The sequence below is a fragment of the Ranitomeya imitator genome, chromosome 1 (assembly GCF_032444005.1).
Source record: "Ranitomeya imitator isolate aRanImi1 chromosome 1, aRanImi1.pri, whole genome shotgun sequence".
NCBI lineage: Eukaryota > Metazoa > Chordata > Amphibia > Anura > Dendrobatidae > Ranitomeya > Ranitomeya imitator.
This window is the reverse complement of record NC_091282.1, coordinates 681,767,331-681,782,650: the sequence shown is the minus strand read 5'-3', so window position 1 is coordinate 681,782,650 and position 15,320 is coordinate 681,767,331. Positions and strand designations below refer to the sequence as shown.

Here is a 15,320-nt window from a genome sequence, read left to right as displayed (position 1 = left end):
CCGGTTTTGGTGGAGGGGGAATTGGAGTATATTGTGGAGAAGATTTTGGATTCTCGTGTTTCTAGACGGAAACTCCAGTATCTGGTTAAATGGAAGGGTTATGCTCAGGAAGATAATTCCTGGGTTTTTGCCTCTGATGTTCATGCTCCCGATCTTGTTCGTGCCTTTCATGCGGCTCATCCTGGTAGGCCTGGGGGCTCTGGTGAGGATTCGGTGACCCCTCCTCAAGGGGGGGGTACTGTTGTGAATTCTGTGGCTGAATTCACTCCTGTGGTCACAAGTGGTACTGCAGCTTCTGAGCTTCCTTCCTCAGGTGTTCTGGTGAGCTCATTAGCTGCTTCGTTACTTAACTCCACCTGATGCTGCTATCCTTGCTCCTAGTCAATGTTCCAGTGTTGGATCTGAGCTTCTCCTGTTTGTTCCTGTGACCTGCTGCTCTGTATAGCTAAGTGCTTTTTTGCTATTTTGTTGCCTTTTTTCTGTCCAGCTTGTCTTTTGTTTTGCTGGAAGCTCTGAGACGCAAAGGGTGTACCGCCGTGCCGTTAGTCCGGCACGGTGGGTCTTTTTTGCCCCCTTTGCGTGGGTTTTGCTTTAGGGTTTTTTGTAGACTGCAAAGTTCGCTTTACTGTCCTCGCTCTGTCTAAGAATATCGGGCCCCACTTTGCTGAATCTATTTCATCCCTACGTTTTGTCTTTTCATCTTACTCACAGTCATTATATGTGGGGGGCTGCCTTTTCCTTTGGGGTATTTCTCTGGGGGCAAGTCAGGCCTATTTTTCTATCTTCAGGCTAGCTAGTTTCTTAGGCTGTGCCGAGTTGCATAGGTAGTGGTTAGGCGCAATCCACAGCCACTTTTAGTTGTGTTTAGGATAGGATCAGGTGTGCAGTCTACAGAGTTTCCACGTCTCAGAGCTCGTTCTTTTGTTTTTGGGTATTTGTCAGATCACTGTGTGCGCTCTGATCGCTAGGCACACTGTGTCTCTGGATTGCCTTCATTACACCTTTCATTAGCAGACATAACAATATGTCAGTGAGACACATATATGTATATATATTAATATTTATTCCAGCTCTATACAGCTTGAAAGCCGGTAATTCAATTACCGGCTTTTTCTTTCTCCTTCCTAAACCCGACATGATTTGAGACATAGTTTACATAACAGTAAACCATGTCTTCTCTCCTTTTTTTTTGCAGATTCCACACTACTAATGTCAGTAGTGTGTATCTGCAAAATTTGGCCGTTCTATCTACTAAATTAAAGGGTTAAATGGCGGAAAAAATTGGCGTGGGCTCCCGCGCAATTTTCTCCGCCAGAGTAGTAAAGCCAGTGACTGAGGGCAGATATTAATAGCCTGGAGAGAGGGTCCACGGTTATTGGCCCCCCCCTGGCTAAAAACACCTGCCCCCAGCCACCCCAGAAAAGGCACATCTGGAAGATGCGCCTATTCTGGCACTTGGCCACTCTCTTCCCATTCCCGTGTAGCGGTGGGATATGGGGTAATAAAGGGTTAATGCCACCTTGCTATTGTAAGGTGACATTAAGCCTAATTAATAATGGAGAGGCGTCAATTATGACACCTATCCATTATTAATCCAATTGAATGAAAGGGTTAAAAAAACACACACATTATTAAAAATTATTTTAATGAAAAAAAAAACAAAGGTTGTTGTAATATTTTATTTAACGCCCAATCCAGTCACTGAAGACCCTCGTTCCGTGAAAGAAAAAACATAATAAACCAACAATATACTTACTTTCCGCAGATCTGTAAAGTCCAACGATGTAAATCCTTCTGAAGGGGTTAAAACATTTTGCAGCAAGGAGTTCCGCTAATGCAGGCTGCTCCTTGCTGCAAAACCCCGGGGAATGAAGCTAAAAATAGGTCAATGATCTATATTTAGCTTCATTTGCGGTGAGGCGCCCTCTGCTGGCTGTTCATAGATCGTGGGAACTTACCTAGAAAGCTCCCAGGCTTTCTAGGAAAGTTCCCACGATCTATGAACAGCCAGCAGAGGGCGCCTCACCGCAAATGAAGCTAAATATAGATCATTGACCTATTTTTAGCTTCATTCCCCGGGGTTTTGCAGCAAGGAGCAGCCTGCATTAGCGGAACTCCTTGCTGCAAAATGTTTTAACCCCTTCAGAAGGATTTACATCGTTAGACTTTACAGATCTGTGGAAGGTAAGTATATTGTTGGTTTATTATGTTTTTTCTTTCACAGAACGAGGGTCTTCAGTGACTGGATTGGGCGTTAAATAAAATATTACAACAACCTTTGTTTTTATTTCATTAAAATAATTTTTAATAATGTGTGTGTGTTTTTTTTAACCCTTTCATTCAATTGGATTAATAATGGATAGGTGTCATAATTGACGCCTCTCCATTATTAATTAGGCTTAATGTCACCTTACAATAGCAAGGTGGCATTAACCCTTCATTACCCCATATCCCACCGCTACACGGGAATGGGAAGAGAGTGGCCAAGTGCCAGAATAGGCGCATCTTCCAGATGTGCCTTTTCTGGGGTGGCTGGGGGCAGGTGTTTTTAGCCAGGGGGGGCCAATAACCGTGGACCCTCTCCAGGCTATTAATATCTGCCCTCAGTCACTGGCTTTACTACTCTGGCGGAAAAAATTGCGAGGGAGCCAACGCCAATTTTTTCCGCCATTTAACCCTTTATTTTAAGAGCTAGAACGGCCAAATTTTGCAGATACACACTACTAAAGGTACCTTCACACATAACGATATTGTTAACGATATCGTTGCTATTTGTGACGTAGCAACGATATCGTTAATGAAATCGTTATGTGTGACAGCGACCAACGATCAGGCCCCTGCTGGGAGATCGTTGGTCGCTGAATAAAGTCCAGAACTTTATTTCGTCGCTGGACTCCCTGGAGACATCGCTGGATCGGCGTGTGTGACACCGATCCAGCGATGTCTTCACTGGTAACCAGGGTAAACATCGGGTAACTAAGCGCAGGGCCGCGCTTAGTAACCCGATGTTTACCCTGCTTACCATGCTAAAAGTAAAAAAAAACAAACAGTACATACTTACCTACCGCTGTCTGTCCTCCAGCGCTGTGCTCTGCACTCCTCCTGTACTGTCTGTGAGCCGGAAAGCAGAGCGGTGACGTCACCGCTCTGCTTTCCGGCTCACAGACAGTACAGGAGGAGAGCAGAGAAGCAGAGCGCAGCGCTGGAGGACAGACAGCGGTAGGTAAGTATGTAGTGTTTGTTTTTTTTTACTTTTAGCATGGTAACCAGGGTAAACATCGGGTTACTAAGCGCGGCCCTGCGCTTAGTTACCCGATGTTTACCCTGGTTACCGGCATCGTTGGTCGCTGGAGAGCGGTCTGTGTGACAGCTCTCCAGCGACCAAACAGCGACGCTGCAGCGATCCGGATCGTTGTCTGTATCGCTGCAGCGTCGCTTAATGTGAAGGGGCCTTTACAGTAGTGTGGATTATGCAAAAAAAATGGTGATATGAGATGGTTTACTGTATGTAAACCATGTCTCATATCATGTCGGGTTTAGGAAGGAGAAAGGAAAAGCCGGTAATTGAATTACCGGCTTTTTGCTATCTCGCGCTGTATGAAGGAATAATATATATATATATATATATATATATATATATATATATATATATATATATATATACACACAGTATATATGTTTTTTTTTTTTTTTTAACACATGGATCCCTTGTATAGTCGTATGTCGGTTTGGCAAGCCTGCGATAAAAACACGCAGTACGGCTGCCATACGGATTACATACGGAGGATACCATGCACAAAAAACGGTGACACACCCTGCCTACGGAGGAGCTACGGACCACTATTTTCGGGACTTTTCAGCGTATTACGGCCGTGATATACGGACCGTATTTGCATACGCTGAGTGTGACGCCGGCCTTATACGTGTGACAACCGTGTGCCTCATCAGTATCACACATACTGGCCCCTGGGAATCAGAAGTATTGTTCGCGCTGTTCCCTGGCTCCGGGTGCTAAAGAAGACAGCTCACATCATTGTCAACTGCTCGCGCAGCGATCAGCGAGAGCCAGGGACAATGTTGAGACTTGTATTCAACTGATAACAGCGAGAGCAGGCGACGGCTGATGGGAGTATTTTTAAACCACCGCCTGCTCTATAAATAAATATTTTTTTTTTTTAAATGGCGTAAGTTCCCCCGTATTTTTGATAACCAGCGAGGTAAAACTGACAGCTGTGGACTGCAATCTTCAGCTGTCAGCGTTACCAAGGCTGGTTATCAAGAATAGAGGAGTATTTTTTAAATACACAATATTAAAAAAAATGGTGGAGTTCCCCCATTTTTGACAACTAACCAAGCTATAGCAGACACCAGGGGGCTGGTAATCTTAGGCTGGTAAGGGGCCATGGATATTGCCACCCCCCAGCCTAAAAATAGGCTGCACAGTGAGACTTTTTCTCATGGTTCTGAGGTCACCGCAATTCAGGGGCCCAGCTGGGTACAGGCAGCCTCAGTGACCTGCGGTAACCTTGATAATGTCACCGCTGGTCACTGATACTGCGCTTGCAGCAGTTCGTTCTCCAGTGGTTCTCAGCCTGGACGGCTGCAGGTTGAAAACTATTTATCCCCAAACATGGATTATGGCGTGGGACAGAAAGTCAGACAGGTGACGGATATTGTTGTTTTTTATTTTTGTTTTTTTAACAGGAGACGATGGCTTCAATGGAATGGGCGTTAGGTGAGTATAACTGTGTTTGTTATTTTTAAATAAAGTCAAAGAGTGAGTTCTTTTTTATTGCAAATGAAAAACTTTATTCTGGCTGTGTGTTTATTTACAAAATAAACTATAGGATTAGTAATGGATAGAGGTCTTATAGACGCCTCTCCATAACTAACCCGTGGGCTTGATGTCACAACACAATACAAAGGTGACACCCCACTATTCTTGATAATCAGCCTAGCTGAGGCTGACATCTGAGGGTTGCAGCCCGCAGCTGACAGTTTTGCCTGGCTGGTTATCATCCAGGGAAACACAAACCCTTTTTTTTATTACGGTATCTATTCATAGCACATGCGCTGGCTGATGAATACTCTTATCAGCCGCCATCTGCTCTCACTGTTATTAGTTGAATACAACTCTCAACACTATCCTCTGCATGAGCACGTGACAATAATGAGTGCTGTCTTCAGCACCCGGCACGGGGGGGACAGCGCGAACAGTACCGCTGATTCCCAGGCACTAGTACGTGTAACACTAATGACACAGATAAAAAAACGCTGTGAAAAAAAACATTTTGCAGCATTTTTAAACCCTTTTACATGAACAAAACCAATTTTATTAAACAAGTGGGTGACATACACAGAAGTGATGACATGTTTCTATTACACTTTTCCTCTGATTGCTCCACTCCTGGTTTTGGCTGATGTAAAATAGTGACCAAATACTGAACGTGTGAACATAGCCTCAGGATAGGTCATGAATATTTTATGACCGCACAACCTCTCTAATCAAACCAGTGTGATAAGAATTTCCTGTTTCATTATTGATTTACTCATTGAACTTTGAGCATCTACATGAACTTGAGGTAAGCACTCGTTTACACTAGCGTAGAATCTCTCATGCAAGAGAGACGGGCAGATTATTCTAATGACGGTCGCCTCAAACTCTGTCACCGTTTGATCTGAGTGTCATCTGAGTGTGATCCAATTTTCTAGCATGAGAGAATCACAGGACAACTGGGGAAAAGACGGAGAACCTTATTTCTCCTTCTCCATTGTCTCTCTGTAGATGTTGGACTGCACTCGGATTAAATCAGAGCACAGTCCCATGTTTCACATGCACCCATAGACTTGTATGGATGTGTGTGATCCGAATTCTAGAACCCCCCACAACATGCTGCAAATAGGCATGAGAAAACAATGGTGGGCCGAGAGCTATCCTATAAAACATGAGACAGTACTCGACTGTGTTATACACTCATGTAAGCGAGTCCTTAGTGTTAACTGCTGCTGGTTTGTTGACTTGATGGTGCCAAGTGAGCTCCTTCTCCATCCCACTTGGGCAAAGCCATATTTTTCACGAGCACGGTGCAGCACACTGTGCAGACTGAGGTGAGATAAGTGCTGCTAGGAGTTTTGGCATAGGTGCAGTGCAATAGCAGGACTCCAGATCCACTGCTCCAGTGGTACTGCCATTGTTTGTTGGTTGTCCTGCAGTGATTACTGTAGGACTGATCTCAGATGACCACTCCATGGAATTACTGGCCACGTGTGCTACTATCACCACTGAGGGCGGTGTTTGGCTGCCGCAGCTACCTGAGAGGAGTTGGAACATCATCACACCACGACAACTGACAAGGAATTGCTTCCACTCAAATGACAACCGAAGCCACCCTAGTAGTGATAAAATGGCAACCAGACTCCCCTAGTAACGATACAGCGACAACCAGGGTCCCTCCACAACAGTGACATCCAGAGCCCCCTAGTAGAGGTACAGTGACAACCAGAGCACCTCCTCAATTGTGACATCCAGAGCCCCCTAGTAGAGGTACAGTGACAACCAGAGCACCTCCACAATTGTGACATCCAGAGCCCCCTAGTAGAGGTACAGTGACAACCAGAGCACCTCCACAATAGTGACATCCAGAGCCCCCTAGTAGAGGTCCAGTGACAACCAGAGCACCTCCACAATAGTGACATTCAGAGCCCCCTAGTAGAGGTACAGTGACAACCAGAGCACCTCCACAATTGTGACATCCAGAGCCCCCTAGTAGAGGTACAGTGACAACCAGAGCACCTCCACAATAGTGACATCTAGAGCCCCCTAGTAGAGGTACAGTGACAACCAGAGCACCTCCACAATTGTGACATCCAGAGCCCCCTAGTAGAGGTACAGTGACAACCAGAGCACCTCCACAATAGTGACCTACAGAGCCCCCTAGTAGAGGTACAGTGACATTCAGAGCACCTCCACAATAGTGACATCTAGAGCCCCCTAGTAGAGGTACAGTGACAACCAGAGCACCTCCACAATTGTGACATCCAGAGCCCCCTAGTAGAGGTACAGTGACAACCAGAGCACCTCCACAATAGTGACCTACAGAGCCCCCTAGTAGAGGTACAGTGACAACCAGAGCACCTCCACAATAGTGACATCCAGAGCCCCCTAGTAGAGGTACAGTGACAACCAGAGCACCTCCACAATAGTGACATACAAAGCCCCCTAGTAGAGGTACAGTGACAACCAGAGCACCTCCACAATAGTGACATACAGAGCCCCCTAGTAGAGGTACAGTGACAACCAGAGCACCTCCATAATAGTGACATACTGAGCCCCCTAGTAGAGGTACAGTGACAACCAGAGCACCTCCACAATAGTGACATACAGAGCCCCCTAGTAGAGGTACAGTGACAACCAGAGCACCTCCACAATAGTGACATACAGAGCCCCCTAGTAGAGATACAGTGACAACCAGAGCACCTCCACAATAGTGACCTACAGAGCCCCCTAGTAGAGGTACAGTGACAACCAGAGCACCTCCACAATAGTGACATACTGAGCCCCCTAGTAGAGGTACAGTGACAACCAGAGCACCTCCACAATAGTGACCTACAGAGCCCCCTAGTAGAGGTACAGTGACAACCAGAGCACCTCCACAATAGTGACATCTAGAGCCCCCTAGTAGAGGTACAGTGACAACCAGAGCACCTCCACAATAGTGACCTACAGAGCCCCCTAGTAGAGGTACAGTGACAACCAGAGCACCTCCACAATAGTGACCTACAGAGCCCCCTAGTAGAGGTACAGTGACAACCAGAGCACCTCCACAATAGTGACCTACAGAGCCCCCTAGTAGAGGTACAGTGACAACCAGAGCACCTCCACAATAGTGACCTACAGAGCCCCCTAGTAGAGGTACAGTGACAACCAGAGCACCTCCACAATAGTGACATCTAGAGCCCCCTAGTAGAGGTACAGTGACAACCAGAGCACCTCCACAATAGTGACCTACAGAGCCCCCTAGTAGAGGTACAGTGACAACCAGAGCACCTCCACAATAGTGACCTACAGAGCCCCCTAGTAGAGGTACAGTGACAACCAGAGCACCTCCACAATAGTAACCTACAGAGCCCCCTAGTAGAGGTACAGTGACAACCAGAGCACCTCCACAATAGTGACCTACAGAGCCCCCTAGTAGAGGTACAGTGACAACCAGAGCACCTCAACAATAGTGACATACAGAGCCCCCTAGTAGAGGTACAGTGACAACCAGAGCACCTCCACAATAGTGACCTACAGAGCCCCCTAGTAGAGGTACAGTGACCATTGCAGGACCTCAGGTATCCATGGTTACAACCACTGATATAGTGACAGTTAGCTTGTTGGTAGTGGTCGTAACCATGGATACCTAAAGTACTGCAATGCCCTGCACATGAGGTAAACAAAATAGTGAATCAGAAGAACTATACTACATTTCTAATTGGAACTATTTGCTAATATTATTACACCCACTAAACAGTGGAATAGGATCTTGGAGATGTGAATACTCGTTTAATGTCTACTAAGAATTGCGCTAGAGGATATTTAGGGATAATGTGAGACCATCTGTCAGCAGATTAGAGCTCTGTGAAAAGTAGACCTAGCAGCACGACACTGACCTTACAGCCTGTACATGACTGTATTACAGCTTTGTTTTGTACTGAGTAATAATAAGGCTCCCAAAGACTCACCTATGGCTTACTGTACAGCAGATTGATGCCATCTGTGTGTTAGCCATGATTTGTCTGGACCCAAAGACCTGTATTGGTATCTTTTTACCTGTCATGTCAGTAAAAATGGAGATGTCTCTGTGATTTTTGCAAGAAGAAATGATCTATGTTAAAATAAAAAAAATACTGAAATGTGAACAGCCTCATATACTATAATGGGCATGTGTCCTATCTGTGAAAACCACAGCCGTGAAAACCAGACATCTGCATGAGGCCTGGGAAAACGTGGTATAGCAGCATGCCATCAGAGATATTTGTGATGGACCATGTCCTGGTCTTCTGGCAGTAAAAAAAAGTCATTTTTTGCCCCCAATTCGTGACCGTTTGTTCCTACAGGAGACTCCATGAACATAAAAAGCTGCTTGTGGCCAGTTTTAAAGTACTCCACTGAAATGAAAAAATTTTTTTTTTATTTGGCAACCACTTTCCCCATAAGTTGTCAAAATGCCTAAAGAAAGAACTGACGTAAATTATACACATCACACACAAGCAGTATTATTTTTTGTCAAAATGCCTAATAAACCAGGAGCAGATAATATACCCCATTATTTCCATAAAAGCAGTTATTGGTTTTCCCCACACACAGTGTCGGACTGGGGTGCTAAGGGCCCACCAGTAACCTTGACTTTGGGGGGCCCACTTTTCACCTGCATGCAAATATGATACTACCCTCTTTCATAAATTTACCTTACCTCTACATAATAATAAACTGGGTAGTGTGGTAAATGAATGAGGATATGCTGTTTTTTTCTGTACAGAATGAATCAAGTGAATTATGCCAAGTACTGCCCATACAATAATGCAGTTGGAGATCTATGTATGTACAGGGGCCCACCAGGGGATTCCCCTGTTCACCCATGGGCCAGTCCGAGCCTGTTGACATAACATCTTTTTCCTTGCATTTTTGGTACAGAAAAAAAAACAGCATTTCATAGTAGTTGCAAAATAAATGAGATTCCTAATATCTCATTCACACTGTGCATCCTTTTACTCGCAGTTTTTGAGCTGCAGCGTATTTTTTAGGCTACTTTCACACTAGCGTTTTCTGCAATCCGTCACAATGCGTCGTTTTGCAGAAAAAACACATCCTGCAAAAGTGCTTGCAGGATGCGTTTTTTCCCCATAGACTTGTATTGACGACGCATTTGCGACGGATGCGTCGTGCTTCTGCGGACCGTCGGGAGCAAAAAACGCTACATGTAACGTTTTTTGCTCCTGACGGACCGCTTTTTCCGACCGCGCATGCGCGGCCGGAACTTCGCCCCCACCTCCCCGCACCTTACAATGGGGCAGCGGATGCGCCGGAGAAATGCATCCACTGCCTTCATTGTGCAATGCGCTAAACGCTAGCGTCGGAATCTCTCCCCGACGCATTGCGACGGGGAGATTCCGACGCTAGTGTGAAAGTAGCCTTATACTGCAGTATGTCATTTCTTTGTATTTCTGCTGAATTTTTTTCATAATTAAACCTTTAATTCTTGGTTTGTTGGTAAAATTCTTCAGTTTTATGTCTGGTCCCTTTGTGTTTAAAAGGGGTTGTGACTTCTACATCATGACAGGGTCTTTTGTTACCTATAAGTGAGATATTTAAATGGAATCTGTCAGAGGTGGCCAGTGTTTTGCTATTATACGTGTTCTGCTCGCCTCAATATTTTTTCTAAATTTTTTTTTTTTTTTTTTTAAATATGAGCCCTTATTATTAGGTGCTAATCTTTTAAAAAATCTTTACCAAGGGGACTTAAATAGTACAGAGGCGACTAAAGAAGTTCCCCTCAGTGCCCCAGACCACAGAATTTAGCATATTGGGAGAAAAAAAATAAAAAATGGCTGAAATCACATGACAGATTTAAAAACGAAAAAAAAAAAATTAAATACTGAGTGGAGCACCAGGAATATAATGAGAGCAAAAACTGGAAATGCTTGACCTGGTCCATCTACCTTTGGCCTAAGACAGCTCATAAAGTCCCATGGCTTCCAGTACCACCTATACACTGAGGACACTCAGATCTACCGCTCTGGCCCAGATGTCACCTCTCTGCTGTCCAGAATCCGAGAGTCTGACATGTCCGCCTTCTCATTACATTTTCTAAATCTCATTGTGGTGAACACCGAACTTCTCATCCTTCTCTCATCTCACTCAGCTTCCCTACCGATCTATCACAATAATTGACATCACCCGTTCCTCAGTATCACAATTCCGTTGCCTTGGTAGAACCAGTAAAGCTGATCTTGATATCCGTCAAACCACTCATCCAAGCCCTTACCACTTCAAACGAAAAAATATTTCCGGAATAAGTCTAGTCTTCTACCCTGAATCTACTAAAATGCTAGTTCATGCCCTCATCATCCCCTGGCTTGACTACTGCAATATCCTCATCTGTGGCTTCCTAACACTCTCGCCCCTCTCCAGTCCGTTCTTGACTATTCTGCTTGGTTAATCCATCTCTGCCTCTCCAAGTCTCTTCACTGGCTTCCAATCAATTCAGTTCAAACTACTAACAACGATTTACAAGGCCACCCATAATCTATCTTCTCCAGACTTCTCCAATATAATCTCCCGGTATATCTTCCCACATGTAAGAACCTCCTTCTCTTCTCCACTCTGTCAGTTCACCACACAATCTCCTCCAGGATTTTTCCCAAGCATGCCCCATCCTCTGGAATTCGGTACTTCAGCAAGTCCAAATTGTCTCCAACATTTTGAACCTTCACAAGTAACCTTGAAACTCCTCATTCAAGAAAGTCTACAGCCTGCAATAATGCTGCTATCACCTCACCACCACTAGAGCTGCTCCACTCCGACCTACTCCCTATTTGCCCTTTATCCTGGACATTGTAAGGCCTCTTTTCCACTTGCGAGATACACGTCCGTGTCTCGCATGTGGAAACGAAGCTCTGGCGCCGGCACTCCAGAGCGGAGCGTGCGGCCGCATAGCAACACATGGAGCCACACGCTCCGCTCCGGAATGCCGGCACCAGAGCTTTGTTTCCACATGCGAGACACGGACGTGTTTCTCGCAAATGGAAAAGAGGCCTAAGACTCTGAGGGCAGGGTCCTCTCCCCTCTGTACCAGCCTCACTTTTAGTTTGTTCTATCCATGGTTCTCACTCATAGCATTCAAATCCACGATATTCTACAGTGCTGTGCACATGTCCATTTTTTTTCCTCAGACCAGGTGGACTGAGGGAAGCAACCACAGACATGTCAGATTTTGATGCGATTGTTTGATTAAAATCGGCAATGTAAGTCTATCGGTCAGTGAAAAACATTGCACTCAGATGACATCAGAATGGGATCAGATTTTCACAGGCTGACAGAATGGAGAAGATAGAGAAATTTTTTCCCTCTCCTCCTCCGAGAAAAACTGATGCATCTCTGGTCAAATTCTGGTCTGGTTTCCATACCTTACTTCTTGATAGCTGCTAAGTTAAAACGAAATGCTGTGCATATGTTCAGTCTTTTACAAACTCTTTTTATCCACTTCAGGCTTAAAAAAGTGAACCAATCGTTCGGAAGCCACTCAGTATTTTATAAGTAAAATAAAAATAAATTTACCGTAATTAGAAAAAAAAAGATGCTTCAAAATGACTGAAAAGACACAGAAGAGAACTTCCTCTGACAAAACACAGCTGGTACGCCGATGTCTTAAAGACATAGAGTGGACATACCCTAGAAACGTATGAAAAAAGTCTGCACTCAAGTACACAATGAAAAAACACAAACTACCGTAATTCAGCTAATTAGGATAGAAATGCTGCGGAAAATCTGCAGCATCAAAAATGCACCATTTGTGGGAACTTGGTCTAAGGCTAGGTTCAGATTGCGTTAGGGCAATCCGTTTAGCGCTAAGCGCTAGCGGATTGCGCTAATGCAATGTCTTTTTCGGGGTCGCGTTTAACGTCCCCGCTCTCGCAGATCCCCGATCTGCGAGAGCGGGGAACGGACCTCGGGCGCGTCGCGGACGCTGCAAGCAGCGTCCGAGGCGTGTCACAAAACACCGGCACATCACTAGCTCGTGCCGAAAATGGCACGCGCTAGCGATGTGCGTTCCCATTGCTGCCAATGGGTGCGCTAACGGACGCGTTGCACAGCGTTAATTTCGCCGTGCAACGCTGTTCGTTAGCGCGGTCCCATTAACGCAATCTGATCCTAGCCTTAGGGTTCATTCATTCATTCAGACAATTTTTCATGCATGATTATGTTCCATATTTTTTAACAGAGAGACGTTGTACCTATTGTAGTCTATGAAGCTTTTCACATATTTAAGTTTGTTTAGGTGCGAGACTGGGCGGTCAATGCAAAATCACAAAGACATGACAAATATTGACCCAAGTGTCAGATAAAACTCATCAAAGGAAGTCTATGGAAAAAAATTTGACAACAGTCATATGCCATCTGTGTGTTTTTCCATTTATCACTGATAGGAGAAGCTGGAGAAACCATTACGAGGAGCAGCGCACACTACCAGGAGCCGAGCACACTACGAGGAGCCGTGCACACTACGAGGAGCCGCGCACACTACGAGGAGCCGCGCACACTACGAGGAGCCGCGCACACTACGAGGAGCCGCGCACACTACGAGGAGCCGCGCACACTACGAGGAGCCGCGCACTCTACGATGAAATTGGTCTGTTTTCCTCACTTGAAAAGAAAATGGGTACCTGAATAAACTTTAAAGGGAACCTGTCACCCCGTTTTTTGAGATTGAGCTATAAATACTGTTACATAGGGCCTGCGCTGTGTGTTCCTATAGTGTATGTAGTGTACCCCGATTCCCCATGTATGCTGAGAAATAACTTACCAAAGTCGCCGTTTTCGCCTGTCAATCAGGCTGGTCAGGTCGGGAGGGCGTGGTGACATCGGTGGTTCTTCCTCAGCTTTACGTTGGTGGCGTAGTGGCGTAGTGGTGAAGACACAGCGCGCGATCTGCGCTGTAATCCCTTGCATCGGTGGGGGCGGCCATCTTCCTGGGGCCGCGCGTGCGCAGATCGAGTGCTCTGCTGCACGGGGCTTCAGGAAAATGGCCGCGGGATGCCGCGCGTGCGCATTAGAGATCGCGGCGGCCATTTTCCCAAAGCCGAGTTTGCATCTCGGCGAAAACGGCGACTTTGGTAAGTTATTTCTCAGCATACATGGGGAATCGGGGTACACTACATACACTATAGGAACACACAGCGCAGGCCCTATTTAACAGTATTTATAGCTCAATCTCAAAAAACGGGGTGACAGGTTCCCTTTAATCAACGGAGCTGGGCACAACTGTTAGGAAAACACCAAAAGCTGATAAATCGGAACCTCTAAAGCATCTAACATAAACACCATTCTTTTCCATGCCACTGGCACTGAGAAATATGGCCCATTGTTCGACTGAGGTCAGCAAAAACCCTGGAAACACTAGTGAATTGTATTACCGGCGATCTATGTAGCAGCATTGTGTGTGTGATCCATTGCAACATAATGTTGGTAGAATCTGAAATTGCACAATAAGTCACTTTTCTAATAACGGTGCCATCTGACATCACCGTGAAAGCAAAACGCTCTTAGGTTTCAATGACAAAAAAAACTGTCAAGAAACCGGTTTTAGCGTTTGCTACTGCAGCGATCTGCAAATGCCAGGCTGATCTAATAGCCCTCTGCTGTGCCAGCCTGACAAGTGGCGCTCCCTCCCTCGCCAACTCGCAAAGGGACTTATTTCTTCTGCAAATTAGATGAGACTCGTCCATTCAAGTCTACGAAAAACAAAAAAACGGACGTCACACGGAGCCGCATCCGATTATTCTGGATACATTGCAATTCTGTAACTTAGGGAACCGTAAATGGTTAATAGCCGCTGCTGGAAGAAAACGGATGGCACAAGTGAGAACACAGCTGGATGGAAGGCTGGCACCAGCAGGGACGTCTGTGCAGCCAAGAGGCCGGGCCAATACTAACCATCACTTCTAGCTGCCCGGCTGCTTCTGGATTCTCTGCACAGACAGCTGTCCGGGAACATTCTGCCAACCAGATGGGTTTGGGAAACAGAGGAACCATTACCTGAGGTAGTCCGGCCTCGGGAGCAGCGCGGGCGATGTGTCCCAGGACTCCAGCCTACAGAACGGAGGTTAGAGCCAATGCACACTGGGCAGAGACTTTCAGGAAGTCCCAGACTGTGCCAGGCGGAGAGGAGCAGGGTGGGACAGTCACAGCACGGGCTGCAGGCGGAGAGGAGCAGGGTGGGACAGTCACAGCACGGTCTGCAGGCGGAGAGGAGCAGGGTGGGACAGTCACAGCACGGTCTGCAGGCGGAGAGGAGCAGGGTGGGACAGTCACAGCACGGGCTGCAGGCGGAGAGGAGCAGGGTGGGACAGCACGGTCTGCAGGCGGAGTCTTCTGCTCCAGCTCAGGGCTCCACTGAGCCCACTCACTGCTCCGTCCTTCCCTGGATAAACAGCCTGGAAGCTGGGCTCATTCTGCCAGGGGCCGACAGGTCATTGGTGCCACCTATGCAGCTGCACAGGGGCCCATTGCTACCTCCAAAGCAGGTGGAATTGTGCATTATAAGGAGCTATTGGAC

General features: G+C 46.2%; 1 long non-coding RNA gene across 1 annotated transcript in view; it reads right to left on the bottom strand.

Annotated features, from left to right (window-relative positions):
* The window catches only part of LOC138642171 (uncharacterized), a 31,300-nt gene extending 16,363 nt beyond the window's left edge, over nucleotides 1-14,937 (bottom strand). The window contains exon 1 of the long non-coding RNA XR_011314006.1: nucleotides 14,801-14,937. This is a non-coding gene — a long non-coding RNA (uncharacterized lncRNA). The remainder of the gene's footprint in view (nucleotides 1-14,800) is intronic.
* Between the last annotated feature and the right edge of the window lie 383 nt (nucleotides 14,938-15,320).